Source organism: Phyllobates terribilis, unplaced genomic scaffold, assembly GCF_046119375.1.
Source record: "Phyllobates terribilis strain yellow unplaced genomic scaffold, ASM4611937v1 Scaffold_4__5_contigs__length_816908805, whole genome shotgun sequence".
In the NCBI taxonomy this organism is placed as follows: domain Eukaryota; kingdom Metazoa; phylum Chordata; class Amphibia; order Anura; family Dendrobatidae; genus Phyllobates; species Phyllobates terribilis.
The window spans coordinates 225,780,415-225,803,376 of NW_027362764.1; the positions used below are offsets into that span (position 1 = coordinate 225,780,415).

Genomic DNA, 22,962 nt, shown 5'->3' on the forward strand with positions numbered 1-22,962 from the left:
CAGCACTACTAGATACATTATTTTTTTCATTTATGTATTACACATGATCTGTTACAGTGTCTCTTTCATTCATATACTACACATGATTTGTTACGCTGACTTATTCTTCCATGTATGACACATGGTCTGTTAAGCTACATTCAGACATCCAGTTTTCTCATCCGTGTGCTGTCCATTTTTAAGACTCACAGCTCACTGACTCATAGAGTATAAGGCAACCATTCAGCCATCCCTTTTTTTTTTCCTTGTTTTTTTAAAGGATCAGTGCGTCCATTATGTTACACTCAGAGTATGATGAGGGATGCCAATCCGAGTATAAGTGATTTATTTAGTCAACGCGTTTCGAAGTGTACAAACTTCTTCCTCAGGACAACCACGATCGTGGTGGTCTTGAAGAAGTTTGTACACTTTGAAACGCGTTGACTAAATAAATCACTTATACTCGGATTGGCATCCCTCATCCTTTCTACATGGCAGCGCAGAATTAACCCATTTGTTTCTCCATTACCTGCATTTTCATCCCCTCGTGAATCTGCTGCAGCCTAAGCGTTATCAGTGGTTGTGTGCACACGACCCGACCAGATAAGACCCTATTTTTGTGCTTTGTGTCTTTCCATTTCTCCCTTTATTTGAACACTTAGAGTATGGGCTCGCTAACACCGCCATATATATTGGACATAAATTGGATAAAAAATCGGATAGCACTTGGACTAATGTTGTTCAATGGGGAAGTACCGAGTGACCCTTTTTTTCTCTCAGAGTCTGTCAGTGAAAAAAAATCAAAGCATGCTGCGATTTCATTTTGAATTAGATGCCACTCACCCTTTCAAGTCTATGGGTGCGTGGAAAACATCGGACTGCACTCGGATGACATCTGAGTGCAGTCCAATTTATGCTGACTCACAGAATGGAGAAGATGGAGAAATTTTGTTCTCTATCTTCTCCTCGATGTGCTCCGACTCTCGCATCCAAGAGAATCAGATCACATTATGCTGACACTCGGATCAAACGCTCATCAGAGTTTGATCATAGTGTCATTAGCATAATCGACCCTATTCTCTCGCATGAGAGCATTTATGGTTGTGTGAGCCTGGCCTATGTCCTATTCTTGTCCATTTAAGTGTATGGAAATCCATGAAAAATGGATGGAAGACAGTTGACATCCATTTTCCATCAGTTTTCTGTGAGTTTTTCATCCACTTTTCACTGATCCATTGCGAAGTGTCAGTGGAAAAAATTTAGACTATTTACTTCTTTCAGATTGAAAACAATTGTGAAAAAGATGGGTGCAAAACGTAGACAAAACAAGTGACACATGGGAGAAACACAATCCATTTTGATGAATATGGAAATGGATGTGTGAATGCAACCTAACATTGCTTCATTCTTTCATTTAGGGCTCTTTCACAAGTTCGTGTTTCCAGTACATGTGGTGACAATTTCCACACATACTGGAGACACTGACACACGCACACCCATTCAAATGAATGGGACTGTGCAAATGGCAATCTGTTTCCATGGACCGTGTGACCGTGGGCAAAACACGCTGACATGTCCATTTTTTTCTCACAACACGGGCCGCAACACATCCCAAACGTGCACATGGATGACATCCGTTTGTCATCCGAGTGACACGTACCAGCACCTGGGAATCAGCGGTACAGTTAGCACTGTTCCCAAGTGCCGGGTCCTGAACGCTGCCCTCATCATTGTCCCATGTTGGCGCTGTGCTCCGCGAGTGGTGTCCTGTCACTCACTGAGCTCAGCACTGGTCCAGGGCCTGTTCGCTGGAGCGAGTCATTCTCCTCGGCGTGAGCGGTCACATGGATTACTGCGAGGGACACTTAGGAGAGGTGAGAGTATGGATTTTTTTATTTTATTCTTATGTTTACAGTTGGAGACAGCGGGAGCAGACTACTACTCTCAACATTATCCCCTACTGGTGCTCATCAGAGCATTGGCAGGGGACAATGATGAGGGCAGCGTTCAACACCCGGCGCTTGGGAACAGCGCTAACTGTACCGCTGATTCCCAAGCGCCGGTAAGTGTGATCCTGATGAAGCACACGGGCGGCATGCAGGTGCTCACGGACACACAGACACGGATATCTCCGATACTGGTAGTACCAGAAATATCCAGACCTGTGAAAGAGGCCTTACTGCAAAAGAGCTGTTTTATTGTCTCATTCTTCCATGTATATGCCATAATCAGTTTTTACATTGTCTCGCTCTTCCATGTTCTATATATGAGCTTTTTTGTACTGTAGTCTCGTGTTTTGTGTTCAAAACTCTTGTAACCAAAATGTTGCCATCCACGTGTTTCAATATACTTAATTAATGGAAATGGCCTTTATTATAATTGTTTTTTTTTTTTAATTTAAGAAGCAGATTTATTTCTCAGAGAAAGCATTTCTCGGTTTATAGTCATTGCAGTGATTGTGGTTTACACTTTATTTCAGTTGAAAGTACATTTTCTCGCTGCATCCAAATAAATTTGGCTCATCCTTATCTCAGACCATCTGTTATCATTTACTTCATTAATCTGAATGTTCATATGAATTGTTGTCTGTTGGTAACATATGGATTTTATTGCTGTATTAATCCTTACATATATTTATACTGGTGTGAACATTTTTATAAGGAGCTGTTGAAAGATAAATTGTCAAAAAATACCAGTCTCTCATTCAGAGTAGAGTTCTTCCAGTCTGTAAGTTAATTCCACTGCATTTATTTAAACTATTGTCTGCTGTATATAACACAAGTCAATATCTGCTGTTAAATATAATAGCAATCCAATAAAAAAAAAAAAGAGGCAGCAAATTTGTGAATAGCTGTTGCTGTTTGTGGATGACTCTTAGACATGCAATTCATGAAAAAAAAAATTGCCATTGCATCCGCTACATGTTGGCACTCACACACACTTGACAAAAGCCCCTGTGTAGGCTGATATGTGCTGTACATGGATAGGTGTCATTTTTTTCATAATTGGACATAGAATAGGAAACAGTGGCGTAAGTTGAAGCTTGTGGACTTCAATGCAAAATCTGCAACAGGGTCCCCAACTAACACAGTTTTTAGGTCTTTGATCCCTTTATTACCCCAATGCGCTGTTGCATTTTGAAGCTCAGTAAACATCAGTCTGGAAGTGCACTGGGGCGTGATGATGTGCTTCCAGCTTCTCAGCCTCACGCTGTATTCCCTGTGTAGCGCCACGCTCATCTGGTTGATTGACAGGTTATTGGCGTGTACCAGAGCAAACACCCTGTTAATTAACCAAAGGAGGGCGGTGCTAGACATGGCTAAAAAGCCTCAGCGCACTGCCATACACATGTATACAGAGCTTCAAAATGTGATTTCTCGCTGCTGGAGCAACGCTTAAGGGTCATAAAAGGATTAACTGTTTTTTCTTTTAAACATGACCGCAAAAGTATTCAATTTTTGCTCTTATTTTGTTCCTTCTGCTCCTCTGAGTAATCTGTTTGTTGGTTTTTTTTGTGTGTTTTATATGGACCTTTTTATTCAGTGGTAATGTTTATGGTTTTTACCATGGGGGTGTTCCTCTCAAAAGAATGATATAGAGCAGCCTAAAAACAACCCCCAAAGAATCATGTGAGCCACGGCCCCTTGGTTAAAAAACATAAAAATGTTCACTAAACAAAATGGCTTATGTCTCTGAACTTGATTTAAAAAGCATACACACAATAGCAACAGGAAGAAATAAAAAAAAGGTGAAAGAGCAAAAACTGATCACTTTTGACCTGTTGAAGGGAATCGGTCAGCATGTTTTGTTATGTAATCTGAGAACATGATGAGATAGGGACTGAGAAACAGATTTCAGGGGATGTGTCACTTATTAGGCTGTGTGCAGTTGTTTCCATACAATGATTGTTTTATCACCAGGAAATTATCACTGCCCAGACTAGCTCCCTCATACCAAGTGGTCCAGCCACGCCCTCTCCTCTGATTAGAAGCTCATTGTCAATAAATAATATACACAGAAAGGGGGGTTCGGGCGGGGTTAGCTTTCTGAGCTCTGCTACATATCTAAAAACTCTGTTTATGACACAACTGCAGCACCCAGTAATCTAAGTGATTCATTGTTGGAATCAGGGGCTCTTTTCCTACATCATACTGCTCTCAGATGAGCTAGCAAAAACCTGCTAACAGATTCCCTTTAAAAAGCTACATAGTCATATAAGTTACTTGAAAGACACAAGTTTCTGACAGGTCCCATTTTTGCTCCTTGAGGCATATGCTGCATTTAGTTCTTCTGCACGAGGAGTGTTGAGAGGGGAATCTTCTGTGTTTAATCTGTGAGAAGAGGGTGGCTGTGGGTTGGACTGTGAGTAAACCACTGGCGGATACAGACAGAAAAGGGCCTCTGTTCAAAGAGGTGTATCTAGGCTTTCTGGCACCCGGGGCAAGAGTTCAGTTTGGCAAACTCTGGCGATATGTGTTTTCCATACTTAGTCACGTGCTGACGAGCTGCTCTTCTTAATTCTCTCAATGTTCAGTGAAAAACTGAGAGAAGCAGGAAGAGAAGCGAGTTGTCACATGACCGACCGTAAGTATGAAAATTGCATATGAGTGAAGTGGCCTAGTGATGACTGCTGGAGCCAGCAAGCACAGCTGAATCCTGACAATGAGTAGATTAGACGCTGTTAGGATTGACTACAAAGCTTCATTTTATGATTATAGGGCTCGTCCAGGTTTGAGATTAAAATCTGCAGTCACTCTATGTGACTGTAGGCTTCTGAATTCTCACAGCGCACGCAATGCACACTTTTAGGATTCTACCTTGCCGGTGGCAACAGTGGATGGTCATGTCACCACAAGTATGCGATTTGTATACTTCTGGCCACATTCCGACTAGACGTGTCCGGCCTTGCTCAATTCATTGTCATTGAGTGAGGCCACGCATGTCTAGTCGGCACGTGACAGCATGTATACAAATCACCGGCACCAGAGAATCCTGACAGTGGGCAGTGCATACTGTGAGAATTCAGAAGCCTGCAGTCACATAATATGACTGCGGACTCATCACAAACGTGGACAACCCCTTTAATGCTCCCAACATTAATAAAAATATGAGAATTAGTCAGCATCGCAAATAACATTTACATCCAGGTACCTGATAGATGATGTTGTCTCTGGAGTCGTTCTTTCTTTTCCATCTTGTCCAGACTCCATGATGACTTTTCTTATCCACAGCCGTCTCTACAGACTTCCATCTTGTCCGATCTTCTGCTGCACATCCCCACACGATGCCCTTAAAGATAGCAGTATCATTATAATGCCCCTGAATAAAAATATCTACCCTACGCTGAGCCCCTGAATAAATAATTGCCCTCACTATATTCCCTGCACAAAATGTGACCCCCACACAGTCCTCCTTGTGGTACATGATCTCCACACTGTCCCTCTTATTGTACATGCTCTTCACACTGCCCTCTCCTTTCCATACTGTGCCCCCTCATCACACTCCCCCCTCCTGGGCTTACTGTGCCCTCCTCCTGGCTGTGCCCTTACACTATCCCCCCATACTACTCAGTCTCTATTCTGTGTCCACTCACACTTTTCTCCCCCCATTATTTCCACCTCCTCCTCATACTGTCTTCTCTCACATCCCCCTGCTAACCACACTGTCTCTTCATATATTTAACTCCTCACACATCCTCCTCAATTCCCCATACTGTGTCTGTACACATCACACCACCCACACTCCTCTTACTGTGTACGTATACATTCCCCTCTTTCATTCCCCATATTGCATACGCACCCATCCTCCCCATTCTGTGTCCGCACCAATCACCCACACACAAAATATCCCCCATCCGTCCCCCCACACTAAATGTCCCCCCAGCCATACAATAAATCTCTCCCCATAGTAAATCTCCCCTCAGCCATACCATAAATCACCCTCCAGCCATACAATAAATCACCCCCCCAGCCATGCCATAAATCACCCCCAGCTATACAATAAATCACCCCCCCAGCCATGCCATAAATCACCCCCCAGCTATACAATAAATCACCCCCCAGCCATACAATAAATCACCCCCCAGCCATACCATAAATCTCCCCCCCAGCCATACAATAAATCACCCCCCCAGCCATAGTATAAATCACCCCCCAGCCATACAATAAATCACCCCCCAGCCATACAATAAATCACCCCCCAGCCATAGTATAAATCACCCCCCCAGCCATATAATAAATCACCCCCCAGCCATACAATAAATCACCCCCCCAGCCATGCCATAAATCACCCCCCAGCTATACAATAAATCACCCCCCCGGCCATACAATAAATCACCCCCCCGGCCATAGTATAAATCACCCCCCCAGCCATACAATAAATCACCCCCCGGCCATAGTATAAATCACCCCCCCAGCCATACAATAAATCACCCCCCCAGCCATGCCATAAATCACCCACCGAGCCATACAATAAATCACCCCCCCGGCCATACAATAAATCACCCCCCGGCCATACAATAAATCACCCCCCCGGCCATACAATAAATCACCCCCCCCGCCATAGTATAAATCACCCCCCCAGCCATACAATAAATCACCCCCCAGCCATAGTATAAATTACCCCCCCAGCCATAGCATAACTCACCCCCCCAGCCATAGCATAACTCACCTCCCACGATTAAGCTTCACCTCCATCTTCGGTGTCTTCAGCTCCAGTGTGGAGCACTTTCCACCAATGGCCGCCTCTGCCTGAGCTGCAGTGTCGGTGAGTGACATCAGCAGCGTGATCACATGACCTTATCACGCTGCTGGCGTCTCAGACCCAGAGATCAGAGCTTCAACGCTTCTCTGAATGCGGTGTCAGCTTGACACCCTGCTCAGAGAACTGCCGACTCTCAGTCCGGGGGGCGGCAGAACGCAGCCGCTGGGGGGGGGGGCACATTGGGCCACCGCATTAGGCGGCCTGACTGGCCCCCCTAGATATGCCCCTGTCTGTGCAGCAGCAATATATGGCCCCTTTGCAGTCCAATTCATCATAATGCACAATAAGACCTGATTTGGAGGAGGAAATGGGCCCCCTTACCTCTTGGTCCCTGTGCAGCCGCACAGGTTGCACCAATGTATGTCCGACCCTGGAATTTACATTTCTATGAGTTCTATATTGAGGTGGGCTGGATAGGAAACCTTGCTGCGATTACCCTTTCATTATATAAATTCTTGGAGGGAGAGTGGTCTAAGGTGAACCCTTACTTACTGAGGAGGGGGGACCTTGCTGTCGTGCCTGGGAGAAGGATGGACTGTGGAGAAATCCTGTTGTGATTATTTGGAGGGGAGTGAAAGCAGAAACTTGCAATGTAAATGAGAGTTTGTGAATGAGAGTTGGTAAAATTGCTGCAAGAAAATGTATATATTTCAGTTACATCTAGAATCATAGCATGTTAGACTTGGAGGGGACCTCAAGGGTCATCATGTCCAACCCCCTGCTCAATGCAGGATTCACTAAACCATCTCAGACTGATATCTGTCCAGCCTCTGTTTGAAGACTTCCATTGAAGGAGAACTCACCACCTCTCGTGGCAGCCTGTTCCACTCATTGATCACCCTCACTGTCAAAAAGTATTTTCTAATATCTAATCTTCTCCTATTTAGTTTCATCCCATTGCTTCTAGTCTTTCTTGTGCAAATGAGAATAAAGATAATCCCTCTACAGTGTGACATCCCTTCAGATATTTGTAGACAGCTATTAAGTCTCCTCTCAGTCTTCTCTTTTGCAAGCTAAACATTCCCAAATCCTCTAACCGTTCCTTATAGGACATTGTTTGCAGACCGGTTACCATCCTGGCAACTCTTCTCTGAACAAACTCCAGTTTTTCGATGTCTTGTTTAAAATATGGTGCCCAGAGCTGGACACAGTATTTCAAATGGGGCCTGACCAAAGAGGAGTAGAGAGGGATAATTACTTCATGTGATCTAGACTCTATGCTTCTGTTAATGCAACCCAGAATTTTATTTGTCTTTTTTGCTGCTGCATCACACTGTTGACTCATGTTCAGTATGTTATCTATTAGTATATCCAAGTCTTTTTTACATGTGCTGTTGCTTAACCCTATTCCTCCCATTCTGTATATGCTTTCTTCATTTTTATTGCCCAGATGTAGGACTTTGCATTTCTCCCTGTTAAAAACCATTCTGTTAGTTGCTGCCCACAGTTCCAGTTTGTTTAGGTCTTTTTGAATCCTCTCTTCTCTAGTATTAGCTATCCCTCCTAGCTTTGTGTCATCAGCAAATTTAATTAGTTTACCCTCAATTCATGCATCTAAATCATTAATAAAGATGTTGAACAACACAGGGCCCAGGACAGAGCCTTGTGGTACCCCACTTGAGGCATTCTTCCAACTGGATATGCAACCATTTATGACCACTCTTTGGGTTCGATCACTAAGCCAGTTGTAAATCCACGTAACAGTTGCCTTGTCCATTCCATAGTTGGCAATTTTTTTCAATAATGATGGTATGAAATGCTTTGTCAAATGCTTTGCTAAAGTCAAGATATAGTATATATACTGCGTTTCCCTGATCCACCCAGTCAGTGATTCTGTCATAGAAGGAAATTAAGTTAGTCTGGCATTAGTTACAAACCCATGCTGGCTCTGGTTACTCACTTCTCATAAAAGTACTTGCATACATGTTATTTAATAATTTGTTCAAAGATCTTTCCTGTTATAGAAGTAAGGCTCACAGGCCTATAGTTCTCTGGGTCCACCTTCTTCCCCTTTTTAAAGATAGGGACAACATTTGCTCTTCTCCAGTCTTCTGGGACTTCTGCTGTTCTCCAAGAATTTTCTAAGATTATAGAGAGTGGTTCAATAATTTCCTCTGCTATCTCCTTCGGTACCCTAGAATGTAATTCATCTGGATCTGGAGACTTGAATTCATTTATGTTACCTAAGTATTCCTTCACTATCTCTCTGTTTATAGATGCCTAGATCTGCTAATAATGGCCTCCATTACTTAGTTACAGTTTATTCATTAAATACCAAAATGTGTCTATTCCTAATGATGCTTCATTGGTATTCTCCTGTTAGGACAGGATATGATCTTCTTGTATGGCTGCGTTATTGCATTGTGTGCACAATACTAAGCATTGCTTTAGACATTTCAATGCAGGTGCTTTAACCAGCAACAAAGCAAATTGAAATCTGTTTCCTTTCTTTACTTTACAAAACAACATAAAAGATTACAGAGATCACAAATGGAGCTGGTAATGAAGGCTGCCGCAGTTTCAGACTCTGATTCCAGGTGTTATATCATGACACCAGTAATACTTTCCACTCACCAGCACTGCAGGTGTCTTTGATCATTGAGCTACTCAGATACAGGAGGTCAAGACTAGTCACAGGTCTCAAAATGTGCAGTAACTCAGTCCTTCATGTACTGAGAATGTTATATCACCCCTGCAAGCAACATTAATTATAGAGGGGTTATCATATCATTGATAATTATTACATTGCAGAAAGTGTGAAATGCCAATTGCAATGTGCATTGGGAAATTCTAATGAAATATGCCTCTAATAGAATACTCAAGTGTGAACAGAGCACTAATGACCTGTCTATTTCATTTTTTTTAATTATCAATATGGCATTTAAAAAAAAGGAAGTGATAGTTACATAAACCTTTTTCGGGGACTCCCCTAGGCTACCAGTTCATTGCTTCCTGGGTGTCCCACTGTTCTCCACAATCAGTGGCCAATGAGATGACCTGCCTCAGCCAATGATTGACCGCAGCTGATCATGTTGTAAGGCAGCGCTTGTCATTATCCTGGGGGATACTCGCTTCGCTGCGTCAATTTAAAACACACCAGCCATATTTTCCGGTATTTCTCAACTCAGCAGTTTATTAACTCCATAAACTGCTGATTTCCGGGTCCAACTCCGTGGCCCACCGACACACATATAAAGTCCACGAGCCCAAGTGGCAGACCGGCCCACTTGGCTCTAGTTACAGCCTCCCACAAGGTAATAGTAAAACAATGTCCGTGAAAATGTCCATAACACAAATAGTATTACCTACTTCGGGCTTTAACTGCTTTGGTCCATTTGTTTCCCAGATGGGGTCTCTAGCCTCTGGCCCTCCAAGGTTTACTGACATCCACACAGGATCCAGGCTTCACCCTCCAGGAGTCCACTAGCCTCTGGCCCTCCAAGCCACTAGCATCCACTCCCAGGATCCAGTCTCGGCCTTCTAGGCTGCCAGGCTTCACTTGACCTCACTAGGCTTCAGACAAACAGTGTGGTTTATATATCTTGCAGCACACTCACACATAGGACCTTAACTGATGTCAGAGTCATGTGTCCACACCCTCTGTGTGCATAAGGACCTGTGTGATGTCACGGTCATGTGACCAGTCAATTAAAGGGGAAGGTACATGGTCATTCAAACACACTGAACCATTAAAGGGATGTCTGCTACATCACAACGTGTTATTGCTGTAGCTGGTAGTAGAGACCAGTGCGTGACTGAGGCAATCACTGAAATTAGCATTGCCCCTTTTTTATGCCATTCTGAACTGTTTACAACCTTTTTTTAACTTTCTGGATGTGGTTTCATTTGTAGTGTTGTTATCATACAGATTGTCTGATGGAAATACAGCACAATCTCATGTCATTTTATCAGTGTATTTTGTGGCATCTATTAACTTGTTCAAGCACAGCCTATATTCGGTACTGGGGACCCAATGTTTTGTAAGAACTATAACTTTTATTATTTTTACATCTGATGTTGTTTTTTGTTGGGTAAGATGTAATAGTTTTTATTCTGTAGTACATACGGTATGACTTATTCATTGTTATTATTTTTACTGTTTATGCATTTTTAACCCCTTCACAACTTTTGCCATGCATGTACGTCAAAAGTCGTGTCCCTGACTTTGATGCGGGTTTGCGCGGCGAGCCAGCATTTTTCCCCACACATGATGGCTGATTTAATCAGCTACCTGCAGGTGCCGGCCAGTATAATAACGCTATTGACCTGCAGATTAACCCCATATCTGCAGGTTCATAGTGTTTTTTCTGGTGGCAGGTTCCCTTTAACAAACCATATCTGTTAGGACAATTGTTTGAGCTTATGTACACCCCATGTGATTTCTGTCCACCCTCTTTTTTTGGCGCCTTTATTTGAATATTTCATGTACTTAAGTGTATGTATTCCGTTGTTCCTTGCACATGTGGTTGTCCCGAGGAAGAAGTCGGATGACTTTGATATGCGTTGACATTAAACCATATTTAACCACTTTATCTTCTGTTTCATGGATCCTTTACCAGAATTATCAGCAGCAGAGAAACCCATCATTCCATCTCTACTGCAGAATTAATCAATGACCATTACAACACAGCATTGTTGATTGTTATCAGTAAAGAGAAGTGTACAAAAAAGATTCCAATTCATTAGATATACCACGAAACACTGTGAAGACATTCAAGAAGTGGCTTAAATTTGTGTGACATGCAACGCCAACTCAGGGGCGTGTGAGAGCCATTAAAAACCATGAAACAAAGCATCTTACTTCAAAGATACCCCACCTCTGCGACAAGACCAGCAAATCAAACAGCCCAAACATTGGACTCTGTTCCAATGATTCCCTTAAATAATTCTACTTTGCAAACAATGACATTGTGAAAAAGACCCTGGTAGGGTCGAAACGTTTGTAAAATTGGTCACATATTCTCAAGCATAGAATTTGTTTATTTTTGCTTTTCACAGAGATATAATAAATTTTGCATCAACCAAGCCCAGAGTGTGCTGCGAATTTCTACTTAATAGGCCTACAGCAACATTAAAGGAGCTGCAGGAATTTCTGGGAAATACCGATTGCTCACTGCATGTGATGACAATCTCCCATATTCTTTATACATCTGACCTGTTGGGTGGAGTGGCAAGATGGAAGCCTTTTTGACAAAGAAAAACATCTAAGCCCAGTGATTTTTTGCCAAATCCTACATCAAGTCTGCCCAAATCATGCATAATGCTTGGGGCTTTACTCAAGGTGGACGGAATTATGCACAGTTCCAAATATCAGTCAATTTTGCATCAAAATCTTTAGACCCCTGCTAAAAAGCTGAAGATGAAGAGGACTTAAGCTTTCAGCACAACAATGACACTAAGCATACCTCCAAATCAACAAAAGAATGGATTTGCCAGAACATCAACGTTTTGGAATGGCCCAGCCTGAACGCAGACCAGAATCCAAATGAAAAAAAAATCTGAAATGATCTGAAGAAGGCTGTATACAGGAGATGCAATCGGACAAATTTTGAATACTACTGCAAGAAAGAGTGGACAAAGATTGCCAATTTTTGATGTGCCATGCTGATAGACTCCTACCCAGAAAGACTGAATGCTGTCATAAATTCAAAGGGTACATCAACAAAGTATTAGTTTAAGGCTGTGCATTTTCTTACAACCACTTTATTTTAGTTCTTTACCTTTTTTATTCCATGATGGTCTGACAAGGAATTAGTGCCTTTCAGCTGATTTATGACCATAGACCACATCAAAGTTGAGTTTGCAGAGAAACAAAAAGTCTGTAAAACCCAAACGGTGTAAATTTATTAATGAAACCCAATTGCAAAAATGATTTTTAGCACCAAATATGCTTTTAAGTAAAGAATAATATGTGTGTGTGTATATACATTTATATACAGCGGGTGAAATAAATATTGAACACGTCACCAATTTTCTAAGAAAATATATTTCTAAAGGTTCTATTGATATGAAATTCTCATCAGATGTCAGTAACAACCCATACAATCCACACAATGTCACGACTCTGTTGTTTGGTATCCCGGGGCCAGGGGCTCCTTCCCTGTCCCTAATGCTAGGGGCGCCCTAGCTGGCACCGTTCCCCGGATCGCTTCCGAAGGTGAAGACGCCGGGGCCATGCACTCTGTCTGAGCTCCCCAATCCGCCCTCAGTCTGTTCCTTTTCCCCACCCAGGGAAGAGGGAAGTAGTAGTGTATGGCAGTACACCAACCAAACTAACAAGGTAATGCAAACAGGACTAAAGGAAAATACTAATCATAGAAATATATGCACACAAACAACAGAGGTTAACACGGGGGAGTCGAGGATAGTGAAAAACCAAAATAGGAGCAGAATAAGATTACACCCAATCTAAACCACACAACAATCTTAGCTTAAATCCTCCCAATGCCTTCTCAAAGAAATAATTTTCCACCACACTCCTAGCACCATGCAGCATAAGCTAGTTCTGGCAATGACTCCAAGCCAAAACCCAGACTATATAGGAGCGGGGAGTGGCTAACACTGGACAGCTGAGAGCCTTAATGCAGGTAAGCTTCCAGGAGCACACAACTGAGCAGATTAACCCCTTCACTGCTGAAAGAAACCTGCACCATTTAATGTGAAAGTGAAAGGCTTCAAGTGAGTGCAGGTGTGGGAGGAATTAGACGCTGCGGTCTTCTGGCTCCTCTCTGTTGTGGTAGACCCGTGACACACAGGCAAAGAAATCAAATCATAGTTGTCCATAAATTAAGTTATGTGTAATAATGAGAAATGACACAGTAAAAAAGTATTGAACGCGCTTACTGAAATATAATTAATACTTACTACAAAAGCCTTTGTTGGTGATGACAGCTTCAAGATGCCTCCTGTATGGAGAAACTTGTCACTTGCATTGCTCAGGTGTGATTTTGGCCCATTCTTCTACACAAACACTCTTCAAATTCTGAAGATTCTGTGGGCTCTTTCTATGAACTCTGAGCTTGAGTTCCTTCCATAAATTTTCTATTGGATTCAGGTCAGGTGATTTGCTGGGCCATTCTACCATCTTTATTTTCTTTCTCTGAAGGCAATTGAGAGTTTCCTCAGCTGTGTGTTTGGGATCATTGTCTTGCTGAAATGTCCACCCTCGTTTCATCTTCTTCATCCTGATAGATGGCAGCAGATTTTTGTCAAGAATTTCTTGGTACATTTGCCCTTCCTTCCTTCAATTATATGAAGTTTGCCAGTGCTGTATGCTGACAAACAGCCCCACACCATGATATTCCCACCTCTAAACTTCACTGTTGGTATGATGTTTTTGGAGTGATATGCAATGCCTTTGGGCCTCCAAATGTGGTGTGTATTTTGGCATCCAAAGAGTTAAATTTTGGTCTTATTTTATCAGACTATATTCTCCCAGCATTTCTCAGGCTTGTCTAAATGTTGTTGAGCATTCTTTAAACGCACTTAAGCATGCTTTTAGTTCAGCAGTGGAGTCTTGCGTGGTGAGCATGCATACAAGCCATGGAGGTTAAGTGTATTAATTAGTGTTTTCTTTGAAATATTTGCATCTGCTGATTCCAGGTCTCCCTGTAGCTATCCACAGGTGGTCCTTGGCTCTTGCACAATTCTTCTGATAATTCTTTTCAACCTCTGTCTGATATCTTGTGGGGAGCACCTGGTCGTGGCTGCTTTATGGTGAAATGATGTTCTTTCCACTTTGAGATTATGGCTGCAACAGTGCTCACTGGAGCCTTCAGTAGTTTAGAAATTCTTCTGTAACCAATGCCATCAGTAAGTTTTGCAATAATAAGGTTATAAAGGTCTTGAGACAGCTCACTGATTTTACTCATCATGAGATGTTTCTTCTGTGGCACCTTGGTAATGAGATCCCTTTTTATAGTTCATCAGTTAAACCAGCTATTATTTATCACTAAGTGACAGGATTGCTTTCTAATTACTGATAGATTTCAGCTGGTATCATTACTTTCCATGGCTTTTTGTACCTCTCTTTCTTCATGTGTTTAATACTTTTTTTCCTGTGTCATTTCTCATTATTACACATAACTTAATTTATGAACATCTGTGGTTATATTTTTTTACCTGTGTGGATTCTCACCTGGTGAGAATGTCATGACAATGGCACCTTTAGAAATATATTTACTTAGAAAACTGATGACGTGTTCAATACTTATTTTACCCACTGTGTGTATGTATGTATGTATATATATATATATATATATATATATATATATATATACAGTGCTCAAGAAAATAAAGGGAACACTTAAACAACAGAATATAACTCCAAGTAAATCAAACTTCTGTGAAATCAAACTGTCCACTTAGGAAGCAACACTGATTGACAATCAATTTCACATGCTGTTGTGCAAATGGAATAGACAATAGATGGAAATTATTGGCAATTATCAAGGCACACTCAATAAAGGAGTGTTTCTGCAGGTGTGGACCACAGACCACATCTCAGTACCAATGCTTTCTGGCTGATGTTTTGGTCACTTTTGAATGTTGGTTGCGCTTTCACACTGATGGTAGCATGAGATGAACTCTACAACCCACAGAAGTTGCCCAGATAGTGCAGCTCATCCAGGATAGCACATCAATGTGAGCTGTGGCAAGAAGGTTTGCTGTGCCTGTTACCGTAGTGTCCAGAGGCTGGAGGCACTACCAGGAGACAGGCCAGTACACCAGGAGACGTGGAGGGGTCCGTAGGAGGACAACAACCCAGCAGCAGGACCGCTACCTCCGCCTTTGTGCAAGGAGGAACAGGAGGGGCACTGCCAGAGCCCGGCAAAATGACCTCCAGCAGGCCACAAATGTGCATGTGTCTGCACAAACGGTTAGAAACCGACTCCATGAGGGTGGTATGAGGGCCCGATGTCCACAGATGGGGGTTGTGCTCACAGCCCAACACCATGCAGGATGCTTGGCATTTGCAACAGAACACCAGGATTGGCAAAGTCGCCACTGGCGCCCTGTGCTCTTCACAGATGAAAGCAGGTTCACACTGAGCACATGTGACAGGCGTGACAGAGTCTGGAGACACCGTGGAGAGCGATCTGCTGCCTGCAACATCCTTCAGAATGACCAGTTTCGAAGTGGGTCAGTAATGGTGTGGGGTGGCATTTCTTTGGAGGGCCGCACCATGTGCTCGCCAGAGGTAGCCTGATTGCCATTAGGTACCGAGATGAGATCCTCAGACCCCTTTTGAGATCATATGCTGATGCGGTTGGCCCTGTGCTCCTCCTAATGCAGAATAATGCCAGACCTCATGTGGCTGGACTGTGTCAGCAGTTTCTGCAAGATGAAGGCATTGAAGCTATGGACTGGCCCACCCCTTCCCCAGACCTGAATTCCATTGACCACATCTGGGACATCATGTCTCGCTCTGTCCACCAACGTCACGTTACACCACAGACTGTCCAGGAGTTGGCGGATGCTTTAGTCCAGGTCTGGGAGGAGATCCCACAGGAGACCATCTGCAACCTCATCAGGAGCATGCCCAGGCGTTGTAGGGAGGTCATACAGGCACGTGGAGGCCACACACAATACTGAGCCTCATTTTGACTGGTTTAACCCCTTAACAACATCTGACGTACTAATACGCGTCTGTGCCCTGGGACTTAAGAGCCAGACCCGTATTAGTACGTCATGGCGATCGCGCGCGCACACAGGCTGTGCGGGCGCGATCGCCACAGGGTGTCAGCTGATTGTCACAGCTGACACCCGATACTATGTGCAGGGAGCGGTCCTGCACCGCTCCCAGCACATTAACCCCCGCGATGCTGCGATCGAAGTCGATCGAAGTCGATCGCAGCATTGCGGGGGCAAGGGGAGATGATCGCAGATACTCACCTCCTCATCCGGCTTCCTCCGCTGTCTGCAAAGCCTTCCCGGGTGTTGCCATGACGACCCGATGTCGTCATGACAACATCCGGGTCACCAGACAGCAGGAAGATTGTTTGGACATGCACAGTGCATCTCCAAACAATCTTCTCCCTGTCCGGCGCTGACAGCCTGCATGGCACAGGGATGGTGCTGCATTCCTGTGCCATGCAGGCGATCAGAGGAAAAAAAGTGAAAGTCCCAGAGTGGGACAAAGTAATAAACTATATAAGCTTCCAGAAAGTGAAAAAAAAAAATAAAAAAAAAAATTGCAAAAATATAAAAAAAAAAAAAATAATAATCCACCAAAAATAAAAATATAATGTACCCATCAATAAATATTATTATAAAAAAAATAAAAAAAAAACAATAAAAGTACACATATTTGGTATCGACGCGTCCGGAACAACCTGACCTATAAAACTGTCCCACTAGTTAACCCCTTCAGTGAACACGGTAAAAAAAAAAAAAAACGAAGCAAAAAACAATGCTTTATCACCATACCGCCAAACAAAAAATGGAATAACACGCGATCAAAAAGACAAATATAAATAAAAATGGTACCGCTGAAAACGTCATCTCATCCCTCAAAAAACAAGCCACGATACAGCTCCATCATCCGAAAAATAAAAAAGTTATAGCTCTCAGAATAAAGTGATGCTAAAAAATATTTTTTTCTATAAAATTGCTTTTATTATGTAAAAGTGCAAAACATAGAAAAACGATATAAATGTGGTACCGCTGTAAACGTACTGACCCAAAGAATAAAGCTACCTTATCAATTTTACCACACGCGGAACAGAATAAAAAAAAACAAAAAAAACAATTCCTGAATTGTTGGTTTTTGTTTATTCTGCCTCCCAAAAATCGGAATAGAAAGCGATCAAAAAATGTCACGTGCCTGAAAATGGCACCAATAACAACATCAAGTCATCCCGCAAAAAACGAGCCGTGACATGACTGTCTGCCAAAATCTGGAAAAATTATAGCTCTCAAAATATGGCGATGCAAAAACTAGATTTTACAAAAAATGCGTCTTTTAGTGTGTGACAGCTGTCAGTCATAAAAACCCCATATGATTCTGGTATTGCTGTAATCACACCGACCCGAAGAATAAAGTCGTCTTGTCACTTATACCGCACAAGGAACGGCGTCAAAAATAAACTCTTGGGTTAGGATTGGGCTAGGGTTAGGGCTGGGTTTGGGGCTAGGGTTGTGCTAGGGTTAGGGTTGTGCTAGGGCTAGGGTTGTGCTAGGGTTAGGGTTGTGCTACGGTTAGGGTTGTGCTAGGGTTAGGGCTGGGGTTAGGGTTGGGGTTAGGGTTGTGATGGGGTTGGGATTTTTTTCAAAAGTAAGAAAAAAAGATGACGATATGGCGACTAGTGTTGAGCGCAAGTGCTCGCTACTTGAGTTTGCATCGGGTGCTCTGGTATGCATTGAGTATCGTGGGTATTTGAGTGACATTCTCGAGTCTCTGCCCCATATGCTTCGCAGCCAAAAAAACTTTACGGGGATTGCCTGCCATGCACGAGCGATCCCCGCATGTTTTTTTTTGGGAGTCTAATAACCGTGAAACATGCGGAGCAGGGACTCGAGCATGTCACTCGAGCACACGCTGTACATGGTGCATACCTGAGTACCCGATGCAAACTCAAGTAGCGAGCACTTGCGCTCAAGACTAATGACAACTTATTCAATATGATGACCTAATGTAAATAAATTCTGTGTCGTAACTCTGGGTTCAAAATGTTCACTATACACCTTAATAAAATCCATGGGGGGTATAGTTTCCAAAATGGGGTCACTTGTGGGGGAGCTCCACTGTTTAGGCACATCACGGGTTCTCCAAACGCAACATGGTGTCCGCTAACAATGTGAGCCAACAATTTGTTAGCGGATATCATGTTGCATTTGGAGAGTCCCTATGTGCCCAAACATTGGAACTCCCCCACAAGTGACCCCATTTTGGAAACTAGACCCCCCAAGGCACCTATCTAGATGCATAGTGAGCACTTGGAACCCCCAGGTGCTTCACAAATTGATTCATAAAAATGAAAAAGTGTTTTTTTTTCACTTTTTCATTTTTACGAATCAATTTGTGAAGCACCTGGGGGTTCCAAGTGCTCACTATGCATCTAGATAGGTGCCTTGGGGGGTCTAGTTTCCAAAATGGGGTCACTTGTGGGGGAACTCCAATGTTTGGGCACACAGGGGCTCTCCAAACGCAACATGGTGTCCGCTAACAATTTGAGCCGATTTTCCATTCAATTTGTTAGCGGATACCATGTTGCATTTGGAGAGTCCCTGTGTGCCCAAACATTGGAGCTCCCCCACAAGTGACCCCATTTTGGAAACTAGACCCCCCAAGGCACCTATCTAGATGCATAGTGAGCACTTGGAACCCCTAGGTGCTTCACAAATTGATTCGTAAAAATGAAAAAGTGGAAAAAAAAACACTTTTTCATTTTTACGAATCAATTTGTGAAGCACCTGGGGGTTCCAAGTGCTCACTATGCACCTAGATAGGTGCCTTGGGGGGTCTAGTTTCCAAAATGGGGTCACTTGTGGGGGAGCTCCAATGTTTGGGCACACAGGGGCTCTCCAAACACAACATGGCGTCCGCTAATTATTCAAGCAAATTTTACAATCAAAAAGTCAAATGGCGCTCCTTCCTTCCGAGCCCTGCCGTGCGCCCAAACAGTGTTTTTTCCCCAAATATTGGGTATCTGCATGCCCAGGGGAAATTGCACAACAAATTTTGGGGTCCATTTTTTCTTGTTACCCCTGTGAAAATAAAAAAAATTGGGTCTAAAGTAACATTTTTGTGAAAAAAGTTAAATGTTCATTTTTTTCTTCCACATTCAAAAAATTCCTGTGAAGCACCTGAAGGGTTAATAAAGTTCTTGAATGTGGTTTTGAGCACCTTGAGGGGTGCAGTTTTTAGAATGGTGTCACTTTTGGGTATTTTCTGTCATAAAGACCTCTCAAAGTGACTTCAAATGTGATGTGGTCCCTAAAAAAATGGTTTTGTAAATTTTGTTGGAAAAATGAGAAATCGCTTGTCAACTTTTAACCCTTATAGCTCCCTAACAAAAAAAAATTTTGGTTCCAAAATTGTGCTGATGTAATGTAGACATGTGGGAAATGTTATTTATTAACTCTTTTGTGTGACATATCTCTCTGATTTAAGGGCATAAAAATTCAAATTTTGAAAATTGCAAAATTTTCAAAATTTTCGCCAAATTTCCATTTTTTTCACAAATAAACGCAAGTGATATTGAAGAAATTTTACCACAATCATGAAGTACAATATGTCATGAAAAAACAGTCTCAGAATCAGGGGGATCCGTTGAAGCGTTCCAGAGTAATTACCTCATAAAGTGACAGTGGTCAGAATTGTAAAAATTGGCCTGGTCATTAACGTGCAAACCACCCTCGGGGCTTAAGGGGTTAAGGACATTACATCAAACTTGGATCAGCCTGTAGTGTGTTTTTCCACTTTAATTTTGGGGGTGACTCCAAATCCAGGCCTCCATTGGTTAATAAATTTGATTTCCATTGATGATTTTTGTGTGATTTTGTTGTCAGCACATTCAACTTTGTACAGAACAAAGTATTCAATGAGAATATTTCATTCATTCAGATCTAGGATGTGTTATTTCAGTGTTCCCTTTATTTTTTTGAGCAGTGTATAATACTGTCCCTAATGGTGGACTATTCTGTCTAGAAAATACATTTGTGGCATGCTCCATTAGACTTCTAATGTACAGAGATATTCTTTCCTAGAGTAATTATCCCCTAGAATATGTCTACTATTAAAGAATGCTGTACTGCAATGCATGGAGGCTGTATGTATATTGCCATACAAGCTTCATGCCAGGGGCCTCGGCTTGTAGTAGGTACAAATAACTGATTTAACTACAAACACATTACCACTTTTTTTGTAAAAATATTATATCAATTATGGACTATCATGTCTTGACCATATAGTGTCAATAAGCCACATTCAGTCTGCAAGGTGGGACCGCCATATTATATTATTTAGAGGGCATAGCTTGTACATCAGTTCATATTCCCAACCACAAAGTGCATGGGCAGTCAATTCACATTTGCTAAATATAAAACATGGGCATTTCTTTTTGCAAGGAACAATTTTATTTTTTATTCTGGCCATTGTGTTTCACCTATGGTAATAATAATCAGTATTTCACCCTCCCACCCACTAATTGTCATACTATTGGTATTGATTATGTGCATTCCTATACATGATAAAAGCTTACATGAATCACTAAATAATAGCACCCTTGGAGATGGGGAGTGGATTGGGTAACACCATATAACACAGTTGCATCTACTGCTTACTGCATATGAAGCATCTAACTAGGTTATAATTTTCAAGAGAAATTATTGATATTGGTCTGAAATAACGCACCACAGTTGCTATGGTTACACTTCCTAAACCCTGATTTATTTATTTTTTTTTCAATCCCTTACAGAATATCTTCTTTTTTATAACCATTTTCTGCTGACACATCAACTAATAAGCTACAAGTCTTTACATCCATCTATACATTCCCCTTGATCATTGCTCCTGGAGACCAGTCATTTCAAATTCTGCATTTTTATCTTATTTCCTAGGCAGTTTAATACAGCCGGTCTACAATTCAGCCACGTGGTAATGAATTGGCTGCTTTTCAAGATATTAAATATTCTATGCTAGGAGCCAAGCCTAATGCTGGCTTTTGATTAAAAAAAATACATATACGGTATATTGATTCTGTTGGGTGAGACCGAGTTTCTGGTTTTATTGCTTGTGTAGTGGTGGTAGCTGTGATTCTCTTCGCTGCTGCGAGATCACAGCTGTTTCTCAGTATCTTTCCCCCAAAGCCGGAGAAGGGAGTGCACAGACACATCCTTGGCATGCTACTGTCTTTATCCCCCTCCTTCTATACAGAAAAGCAGCTTGTACACCTTCCATTCACAAGCATAAAGGCGATGCCTCTAGAATAGCTCAATCGTCTGCATCTTACCTAGGGAAGAGGACATGATGCATTTCACGTGGGGTAACTATATCTTTCTATGTATATTATATATATGAAAATATTTATATTCCTGCTTTAGTTTAGTACTTTATACCAAGTAATATTTAAGGACATTTTTTATATACTGGTTGTCACACCCCCTGCTTATCCTCTATTTTGCCTTATTTGCTGTAATTCATTTATCACTATGTTTAGTATGGTAGCTTTAAGTTTGGCTAAAACCCCTTAATTTATAAGCCATACACATGTAAAGCATGAACGGATGAATAGTTGCCTGTAAAAAATGCCAGTTACGATACCTGAATGAAACATAGGTTAACAGGCAATTTGGCGTCTGTGATGTTACATTTGCATTTTAAATGTGTCATCTTGCAAAGTTGATTGGTGACCGTTCTTTATCACATCAAAATGAATCCCTTTGGAATAAATGGTGTATTGCGGATTATATTAATAAGGGCTGTATTATCTAATTATTAATTAAGGGATGTTATTTAGAAAAAAAGGAATCATGCATGTAAAGTCTTTGTATAGGACTACAATTACTGTAGAGATTTTTTTGCTACATAGAATTCCACACTATGCAAGCTTTTGTCCACAATGGAATTAAATAATAATAATAATAATAATTTGATTACAGCTGGATCCTACCTGCCCATAAAATTGCAGGCTTTTAGCCAGGGAGAGGCATATTAGGTCAGGGTCCCAACAAAGGGGTACGCCTTGTCGCTGGCTGTTGGGCTCTCATTAATTGGCTAATTTGTGTGCGAAGTACCTTCATTTTTAACGTATTTTCTACAGCAGTAATGCAGTTCAGAGTGCAGCTGTTTTTTCTTAGTTTGAATTACGGTAAATAATATGACACTTGATTAATTTATCTTACCCAACATTATAAATCTTGCATGCATATAATTCACCAGAGATCACACTTAACATAACAGTTAAGAAATAAATGAGTTTTCCCAAAACCAATTGGGACAGTAGTTACAGCACTGTGGGATGTAAGATTCATCATTAGATGCACAGTGCTATCTGAAAACCATGCTGCCAAGAAGGGTTGTTTCACAAAAATATCCTTTTCATATTGAGTCATATGGATCTTATTGAAGGGGGTTCCATACTTGACATCAGCTTGATTAGCCATTAACAGAGGGTCCCTTACTGTAGCATTTCTGGACCATCCATACATTACACAGCCAGATACCACCTCGATTAGCCATTTAAGCACCACTTTGATTTTTTTTTATTATTTCACCAT

The 22,962-nt window shown here is 41.9% G+C and overlaps 1 protein-coding gene across 5 annotated transcripts in view; it reads left to right on the top strand.

Moving 5' to 3' along the window:
- Positions 1-22,962, top strand: part of MYRIP (myosin VIIA and Rab interacting protein) — a 938,202-nt gene that overhangs the window by 587,509 nt on the left and 327,731 nt on the right. Inside the window, exon 1 of one of the 5 annotated variants that reach the window (XM_073678119.1) lies at positions 21,467-21,728. The exons of the other annotated variants lie outside the window; for them this stretch is intronic. The gene's annotated coding sequence lies outside the window, so the exon portion shown is untranslated. Of the gene's footprint in view, positions 1-21,466; positions 21,729-22,962 lie in introns of those variants that run through there. 5 annotated transcript variants of the gene reach the window in all.